The sequence below is a fragment of the Mus caroli genome, chromosome 3 (assembly GCF_900094665.2).
Source record: "Mus caroli chromosome 3, CAROLI_EIJ_v1.1, whole genome shotgun sequence".
Taxonomy (NCBI): Eukaryota; Metazoa; Chordata; class Mammalia; order Rodentia; family Muridae; genus Mus; species Mus caroli.
The window spans coordinates 27,441,782-27,450,053 of NC_034572.1; the positions used below are offsets into that span (position 1 = coordinate 27,441,782).

The window sequence follows — 8,272 nt, forward strand, 5'->3', positions numbered from 1 at the left end:
CTAACCTCAGTCAGTCCTTGGGACCCCACACGGTACAAGGGTATCCAGATCACTGCACGCATGCTCTAACCTCAGTCAGTCCTTGGGACCCCACACGGTACAAGGGTATCCAGATCACTGCACGCATGCTCTGACCTCAGTCAGTCCTTGGGACCCCACACGGTACAAGGGTATCCAGATCACTGCACGCATGCTCTGAGATGCTCACCCAGACACATGCACAAAATGGGTGTAATAAAAAGATTTCTCTTTTGATGGCTGGCACACATGTGCGCGCGCGTGTGTGTGTGTGTGTGTGTGTGTGTGTGTGTGTGTGTGTGTGTACACGTGTGTACTTAAGTGCAGTGTTCATAAAGGCCAGAAGAGGCCATTGTATTTCAGGTAATTGTGAACTGCCTGTGTGAATGGTGAATGCTGGGAACCAAACTCAGCTCCTCTGTATGTACCATAGGCCTCTTCCTCCTCCACTTCCTCTTCGTCCCCTTTCCTTCCCCCTCCCCCTTCCCCTCTTCTTCCTCCTCCTCTTCTTATTTTAATTTGCATGTTCTCTCTTTTATTTATCTACCTACTTATTTTAGTGTTCTGCCAGCATATATGCATGCCTGTGTGCCAGAAGAGGGCACCAGATCCCATTATAGATGGTTATGAGCCACCATGTGGTTGCTGGGAATTGAACTCAGGACCTCCAGAAGAGCAGCTAGCTAGCATTCTTAACCTCCGAGCCATCTCTCCAGCCCAACAAGTCTCTATTTAGGTTGTTTTCTTGTTGCAAACCAAATTGGTAGAATTTATTTACATGTTTTCCATGGCCTGGAAGTATTGCCAGATCAACATTGTGATTGCCAACAGTACAAGAGAAGATGTCTGTCACTCAGTTTTGAGAAACACTTAGGGCAATGCTATGAATGTTTTCCTTTTCTCATTGTGTGTGTCTGTCTGTCTGTCTGTCTGGGAGTCGGGGGTTCCAGGCACTGAAACCATCACTGAGGAGAACGTTGTGTAATTAAAATCATGTGCTAGTATCAAGTCCCCCTGTCTTTTCTGCACTCTCCTCATAATTGCATTTCTTAAGCCTTCACCTGGCCTGTTCTTCCTTCCCTGCTTTTACTTTGGGTATTGACATCCAGTCTAGGCATCTGCTAGGCAGGTGCTACATCTCATAGCTCTGTCTCCAGCTGCCTTAATGCTTAGTCTCCTTTGGAGTTTAAATGTTAGTTTATCTTAGTGCACACTGAAATTTGCTTTTGCTTTTGTTATTGTCCTTGCATTTTCAGTTTTGTAGGGAGTCAAACCAGAACCTTAAGCATGCTAAATAAGTACTCTTATCATTAAGCCACACTTTTGGCCTATAAAATTAAATTAAAATTTTCTACCCCTCATTTCAAGATATGGTTCGTATAGTAGTGTGTTTTTAAGTTCATGATTTACCTAGCAACTTAAAACCAGTATTACTAATTTGTACTAATTTGTATTCATTAGTAGCTCTGAAGTGAAACTGATTTTGCTATCACATTAGAATCTTCTAACCTGCCTGCTCAGGTCATGGTCCTAAAAGTCTATGTCTTAGCTGGATGACCTGGTTAGTGCCCTGTTGGCAGGAGGGTCAGCAGTTCAAGGTCATTTTTTTCTACATAGTGAATTCAAACCCAGCCTGAGCCACATGAGACCCTGTAAAATCTACATTTTATACACACTGCTCACCTAGATACTAACTGTCATTATTTTTAAAAGCAACACACAGACACTCCTAAGCCACCTATTGACCTCATCAGGAAACTTTGGTTTCTTGGTGCAGTAGTTACAGAAATATATTTTTATAATGCCTTTTATAGTTCTGTGAATGTGAATTTAATATGAAAACAAATTGCAGCCCTTACTTAAGAGTTTAGAGTTTCCTTCATATTGTCATGAGAGTTTGATTTCTAGTCTAGGGATCTTTGTGTGTCATTGAAAACCTGTTTTCTCATGGTTAGCTTGTAAAGGTCAGTGAAGGACAGCATTCTGAAGGAAGTGGACGGAGCATCTTTCCAGAGCTTGTGCATATCACAGCTGTCTCTTTGGACTTGTTCCAGCTACTGCCCAGTGGCTCTTACAAAAAGGAAATCTTAGAGGCCAGACTGGGACTCAGAACATGGTGCTGAAGGACACTTGCTTCCCAAGAATCGCCCCTCCATGGGATGTGTTTATAATTAGACATCCCATCGCCATGCAGCTGGCCTCAGAGCACTCTAATCTCTTTAGATGCCCTCAGCCTCTTGCTTACCATCCCAACTGCTTGCTTTCTTCCAGCCCTTGATGTTTTCCCTGGAATAGTTTCTTTTTTCCCCCACTAATTAATTTATTTACTTTACAGTGCTTCCCTCCTCCCAGTTCCCCCTCATGGCCCCTCCATTTACTTTCCCCTCCCCTTCATCTCCGAAAATGGGGAGGTTCCCTCTGGATACCAACCCACCCTGGCACCTCCAGTCACTGCAGGACTAGGCCTATCCTCTCCCACTGAGGCCTGACAAGACAGCCCAGTTAGGGGACAGGCTCCACAGGCGGACAGCAGAGTCAGGGTAAAGCCCTTCCTCCAGTTGTTGGGGACCCACATGAAGACCAAGTTACACATCTGCTACATATGTGCAGGGGACCTCCTAGAATAATTTTATAGTTTAGTTTTCTACTTAATTTTCTATTGGGTTGTTTTTTTTTTGTTTTTTGTTTTTTTTCTATTTTGTGTGCCACGTTTCCCAAAACCCTGGAAAAGTCACAATCTAGTAAGAAGTTAGGCATGGTTATAAATTACTTTAATGAGCCTGTAAAGCTACAATATAAACACTACAAGAGGCTGTGGTAACATTAAGGACAGGATTAATTAACTCAAAATATTTACAGTAATCTTTACCTAGGGTAATCAGACTATTTATTAAGCATGTTTGAATCACATTGCTTCTGTAGCAACCCACAAGGACATCTCTAATTCTTCTGCTCTAAGTCAAACTAAAGACTTGTTTGGAAATTTAAAGATTTGGAAAGTATATTTCTATTTTCAGGCTAGTAGCCAAATAAAGAGATGTAATAGAGATATAAAACTAAATGCTGTTTCCCATTGACTTAAGAATAATTGTAGGAAGTACCTTGTGTATGCCAATACATAAGAATCAGAAATACATAGTGGCTATTCAAAAAAATGTTTGCACCTTCTGCGTGTGTGGACCATGTACATCCAGAAAATACAAGGTGCTTGCTTGCTTCAGCACTTGTGGTTTCTTGGATGCTTAGGCTGCCAATTCAGACAGCATAGATGTACCTCAGCTTACAGATAGATGTTTCCAGATGGCTTATTTATTGCTCATGTCTTTCTGATGCAGATAGAATATGTATTTGTAAAAATATGTTTTAAATATTTATTTCTAAAGTCAGAGATAGTCTGCTTTGTTCACCTGTTATGTTAACTCCCAATCTACAGTTGGGTAATAGTTCTGCTTCATAGTCTGGTGTATAATATGAGTAGTAGAAGGGTGTGCTGCAGTGACCCAGCAGCTGGCCCAAGCCGAGAAGTGACTGTCCTGTGGTAGAAGACATGGGGTAGTCCTCCAGTTCTCACAAGCTTGCCATGGGCTGTGGGGCAGAACAGTGGTTGAACTTGATAATGAGGAGTGTGACTCACCAACAGAGGGAATAAATTACATATACATGCTTCTAAGAAAATGAGACCACCTTAATGGAACAGTTTATTTATGTAAATAGAATACTAGGGTAAGCAAAGCCAATTTTCTTTTTCCTTTCTGTCTTTGTTTTTCAGGTGGACATAATAGTACGAACCTAATATAGCACATGAGACATAGAGGTAGGAGTAGTTAGTTCAAGGTCAGCCTGGGCTAATAAGACACATGAGACATAGAGGTAGAAGTAGTTAGTTCAAGGTCAGCCTGGGCTAATAAGACACATGAGACATAGTGGTAGGAGTAGTTAGTTCAAGGTCAGCCTGGGCTAATAAGATCTTTCCCTCAAAAGCTCTTTGTGGTATAAGGATGAACATATAGTCTCAACGTCGGGAACCAATGGACTTTTCAGCAACGTATCCCCTTCTTTAGTAGCGTGTATCCGAGTTTGGGGTCTGCTTAGTTTGCATAGCTAGTTAATGGCCAGCCTGGGACTATATAATGAAACTTGGTGTAAAAAGCAAAGATAGAATGCTTGCATGTGTGGGGCCCTGGATTTAATCTCCAGCAGCCTCCTTAAATGAAAGTCCTCCTTAAATGAAGTTCTCCTTAATGAAAGATGATTACATCTCTGATCTTTGGTTTACTTACGTGTATGTAGAATGTTAGTGCCTACATTCCAAAGGATTATTGCCAACATAGCAGTGAAATGTTAGTTGTAAGGTCTCTTTGCCTTTTTTACACTTCATGTGTGAGCTCTGGGATAGCAGTTTTGTTCTGAGTAAGGTTGCCACGAGAAGGCAGAAACCATCAAACAAATAGAAAGGTCTATGTCCTAGTTATTTCTATGAAGCTAGTCAGTCCCTGTTTTCCAGAATCTTCAAGGGATTATGGCTAGGATCACATTGCTTATCAATGGAAAGAGAGTTAGATTGTGAAAATTACCTGTAACCATACCATTATACAGTAAGCCATAAAATCAACAACCTGTCTGTCCTATTAGCTTTCCCTTTTGTTCCTAGAAAACAAATGAGATTCTGGGTTATTGTGTTAACAGGTGTTCAGTGATTCTGTGATGTGGACTTTATAGCACTAGAGCACTAGTCAGTAAAAAAACAACAAAAAACAAACAAACAACATAAACAGCTACTGTGTTAAGTGTGGCTGTGGTTTAGCTTTGTTTGTATTTTAACTTTTGTATTCTTGCAGAAAGTCAGTACTCATTTGGCATTTGTTTTGGAGGGAGGAGTTAAATGTATTTTTAAAACTTTCATTTAAGTTACAGTTAAGTGCACAGGATTTGATTTATCTGGGCTTTTTTTTTTTTTTTTTTTTTTTTTACTAGGCGGTGAATTTTCTTTTAAAATATAGGGGATACATGGGACTAGATAAAGAGTTGAGTGGTAAATGTGCTTGTGCTACAGACCTGAGGACCTGAGTTTGAGCGCTACACCCACAGTAAACTGCACATTATGGCATAGTTTGGAAAGGAGATGATCAACAGATTTGTGGGGGTTGCAGGCCAGCCAGCCTCATCTACTTGGTGAGTTCTAGGCCATTGTGAAACCCTTATAAAATAAAGTGGACAATAATTAAGGAAGATAGCAATGCCAACAACTGTTTCCCCACATACAGGTGCATGTATACCTGTACACATTTAAATAAAAGCATGAGAGACAAAATTGTTACATTTAAATCTGGTTGCTCCAATGGATCTCTTCTGTAAATTTGAAGGGTATTTTCAACTTCCAAAATATATTTTTCTGCCGGGCAGTGGTGGCGCACGCCTTTAATCCCAGTACTTGGGAGGCAGAGGCAGGTGAATTTCTGAGTTCGGGGCCAGTCTGGTCTACAGAGTGAGTTCCAGGACAGCCAGGGCTACACAGAGAAACCCTGTCTCGAAAAACCAAAAAAATAAAAAAAATTTAAAAATTAAAAAAAAATAATTTATTTTTCTTATATTTAGTCATGATCTTCCAGTTGTTGTTTCCCAGGGCTTACAGAAAGTTAATGATTGCAGGATTCCTCTGCCTTGCCACCTTTGATGTGCTGTCACTGTGGAGCACCTCATGACCATTTGTCCATCTTTGAGAACTGCTGTGGTACAGATATCTAAGTAGGTTGGGATCTTAGTCTAGGTCGTGCTGCCTTGGACATTTAGGTGGTTGTAGTAGTCTCTACTGAGGGTAGGAATGAAGGTGGAGAGGAGAACCAAGTACAGGAGTGTAGGATGGATGGATAAGTTAGATGTTGGTGAACCTGAAACTGAGGGTGGCAGGTCTGTAGATTGTGTCATGCCCTTCCCCCCCTCCCTCCCTCCCCCCTCCCTCCCTCCCTTCCCTGTTTAATTCCAATGTTTCTATACTATGTTCTGTAGGCTATCTTCTCTCCTACTTCCATTGAGTCAGCGGGGCACACTGTTTATAGGATCTATTCACCATAGCTTTTCTTCTGCTCTGGAATTCAGAACTTCCTCTAATGAAGGCCTCTCATTCTTCCTTACCTACTGTGGTGGTTTGAATGAAAATGACCCCCCAATGACTCATAGGGAGTGGCACAATTGGGAGGTGTGGCCTTGTTAGAGTATGTGTGGCCTTGTTGGAGGAAGTGTGTGTATGGTCTTTGAGTAGGGATGGTCTTTGAGGTTTCAAATGCTCAAGCCAGACCCCTTGTCACTCTGTTCCTGCTGCCTGCCGATCTAGATGTACAGCTCTCAGATACCTCTCCAACACCAAGTCTACTGGCACACCACCATGCTTCCCACCATGACAAGAATGGACTAAACCTCTGAACTATAAGCCAGCCTTTTTTCCTTAATAAGAACTGCCATGGTCATATTTTTACAACAATAAAACCTAAGACACTACCTATCCAGCACCTAACATGGTCTTGGGACAGAACCACACCCTTGGTGAGGAACCAGTATCTCTAGTTCCTGTGTGCTGGTATCATGTGCCACATGATAGAGTGACCACATTAGTAGGATGTTTGGGCCTTTTCATGTGTATGAGTTCTTCATCTGAATGTATGTCTGTGCATGTGTATATGGCTGGTGCTGATGGAGGCCAGAGAAAGAGTGAGTTGGATTCCCTAGAACTGAATTAGATGTGGTTATGAGCTTCTGTGGGCTAGAAACTGAACCTGAGTAGGGTCTCTGACAGAGCATCGTGCCCTCTTCCTTGCTGCTGTCTCTCCCTTCCCCGGTACCTTCTCACTTGGCATCTCCTGCTTGACTTTTGTGCTGCTTGACTTCTCAGTCTCACTGAGTGGAAGAAACCCTAGAAACAGCAGGAAATTGCCTTCTGTTTTCTCTTTAAGAGGAGCCTTGGAAGGCATGTGTGTATGGGGGCTGGGACTGGAGCACTGGTACATTGTCCAGATGTGGTCAGAGGACAGCTCTGGGAACTGGTTCCCTGTGAGATCCAGAGATTGAACTCAAGTCATCTGATTTCCATGGCAAGCACTTTTACCCAATGAGCCATCTCAACAACTGTAAGCTTGTATATTTTAAAGGTTTTAATGGTATCTTCCAAATGAATCCCCAAGACTGCTGTCATCTAAAACTGAGAGTCTTTTGAATCCTATAATGCTTAACAATTCTTAAAATATTATAAGTACTTAATCCGAAGTGGGGTGACACAGAGAATTAGTTGTAGGTCCTTCAGTATCTAAAACAGTCCATCTAAAGAATATTAAGAATTGGCACAGCTTAATCACCATGCTTCAAGGAAAATAATTGATGATATTTTGTTATGTAACAATATACTTTAAAAACCAAATTGGGGGGCTAGGAGTGGCACCAGCCTTTAGTCCCAGCACTTGGGAAGCACAGGCTAGCCCAATCTACAGAGTAAGTTCCAGGACATCCAGGCTACACAGAAAGAAGCCCTGTCCTGAAAAATTGAAAACCAAAACCAAAACAAATGAGCCAGAGAGGTGGATTTTCAATTAAGAACACTTGGTGCTCTTGAAGAGGCCCAGAGTTCACTTCCTAGCATTCACATCAGGCAGTTCACAGTCATCTGTAACTTCAGCTATACCTGTGTGAATTTGATGCTCTTTTGGCCTCTGCAGTTACATACGCACACATGCACCTTTAAAAACAGAATGGAAGCCACTTCTAACCCCAACAGTCAGTAGGTGGAATTAGAAGCATCAGAATATCAAGCAAGGCTAGTCTTTGTTATATCAAAAATTCAAGGCCAGACTGGACTGTCTTAGACCTTTTCTCAAACCAAACCCCAGAGTGGTCTGAAAGTATCACTTAGACAGACAACCCAGCCCCCTCCAACAGAAAGGAAGTGACAAGGACTGGAGAAATGGCTTTCAGTGTGTGCTGCTCTTTTGGAGGAAAAGAATTTATTTCTGTCACCCACATCAGGCACTCACTACTGCCTGTAACTCCAGCTCCAGGGAGATCTGTTCCCGCTGTCCTCTACAGGCGCCTGCACTCACATGCACACATTAAGATTTAAGATGGAGCCAGGCGTGGTGGTGCACGCCTTTAATCCCAGTCCTCGGGAGGCAGAGGCGGGTGGATTTCTGAGTTCGAGGCCAGCCTGGTCTACAAAGTGAGTTCCAGGACAGCTAGGGCTACACAGAGAAACCCTGTCTCGAAAAACCAA

General features: G+C 42.3%; 1 protein-coding gene across 1 annotated transcript in view; it reads left to right on the forward strand.

Annotated features, from left to right (window-relative positions):
* Pik3ca (phosphatidylinositol-4,5-bisphosphate 3-kinase catalytic subunit alpha) overlaps positions 1-8,272 on the forward strand; it is a 69,045-nt gene that overhangs the window by 30,312 nt on the left and 30,461 nt on the right. The window lies entirely within an intron of this gene.